This window comes from Procambarus clarkii, chromosome 35 (assembly GCF_040958095.1).
Source record: "Procambarus clarkii isolate CNS0578487 chromosome 35, FALCON_Pclarkii_2.0, whole genome shotgun sequence".
NCBI lineage: Eukaryota > Metazoa > Arthropoda > Malacostraca > Decapoda > Cambaridae > Procambarus > Procambarus clarkii.
Window position 1 is genome coordinate 10542046 of NC_091184.1, and position 1262 is coordinate 10543307.

General features: G+C 50.0%; 1 non-coding gene across 1 annotated transcript; it reads right to left on the minus strand.

The window, feature by feature from the left end:
- Positions 1-241: 241 nt before the first annotated feature.
- TRNAN-GUU (transfer RNA asparagine (anticodon GUU)) lies at positions 242-315 on the minus strand. The gene has a single exon. It is a non-coding gene; the product is annotated as a tRNA-Asn (tRNA).
- Positions 316-1262: the final 947 nt, after the last annotated feature.

Genomic DNA, 1262 nt, shown 5'->3' on the forward strand with positions numbered 1-1262 from the left:
TCAACGTTTGTACTATGGAGCATATACAACAACTACTGTGTAAACAGGAGGATGGGTCGCGACGTTGACATACTGTGCCGTTCTCTGTTGTGTTAGGATAAGGTCACTTACGCGCGAGAGTTTGTTGACGTTGGGAGACTTGAGGAGGACGGGCTGGATCACGGGGCCAAGTGTGACATCGCTGTCAAGTGTGTTATGTCGGTCTTGTCTGAGGTCAACCCCTAGAGTTGGCCTAAATAATCGCCCCCGGGTGGGCTCGAACCACCAACCTTTCGGTTAACAGCCGAACGCGCTAACCAATTGTGCCACGGAGGCTCGAGGAACGTACTAAACAAATTTGTAATAAGGAGGAACTACTTAGATATCGAAGTGTAATAATTATCTGAGTTTGAGAGCTACTAATAGTGGCCTCGATGAGGACAGGAGGCCGGCGGCTTGTCGACGGTCCCCCATTTGCTTTGATGATATTTTCCTGATGATGATAATTCCTATAGTGTCCTAATGCCTAAGTAACCTTGTGTCTAGTGGTCACGACGGAGACGGGAAGCCGGCAGCTTGTCAATGGCTCCCCCATTTTTCCTAAGTTTCCTCCTTTTCTTTCTTCCCTAATTTTCCTCCTTTCCCCCCACAAAAAAGAGTAACAACAACAAAAAGACTCTGGGGTTGGAGTCCCTGTGCCTTCTTGTACCAACTTCGAGGTTAACTCCGGAGCTGGAGCCCCCTGGAGGCAGTTCCTTGTTGCCTTCAACCTCTTACTGACAGTTCCTGCGACGGCGCTGGAACCAATCTTATTGGCGTTTGCCTTTCCAATGGAGACGTTCTGTGCTGTGGAGAGGGGAACCTGCTGCATGGGTGACAGCTTCTCCCCCGTATCAACCTACCCTGGCTCTGCGCCCTGAAGAGGCCACTCCAGACCGACAACCAGAGCGCAACTCCATAGTCTCCTGACACTGATGGACGCCTACTACTTGGATGGTCCACCAGTTTTTACATTCTTGTAAAGCCACTAGCAAGTATTGCGTCTCGGGCAGGTCCTGTATCCTAATACGGCTAAGTCCTAAGATTAATATTAATTTTAATTAATAACCCCGGAATACGACCCGTCAAATCGTTTCACTGCTTGGTGAAGAGAGGCGTAATGTTAAGGATTGGAACCCAGTCAATCCTCCCCGGCCAGGATACGAACCCAGACTAAAATGTTCGCGAAGTGCGGGGGCTAGTGTTTCACCACTGCGCCACGGGGACTGCATACACGGGGACCA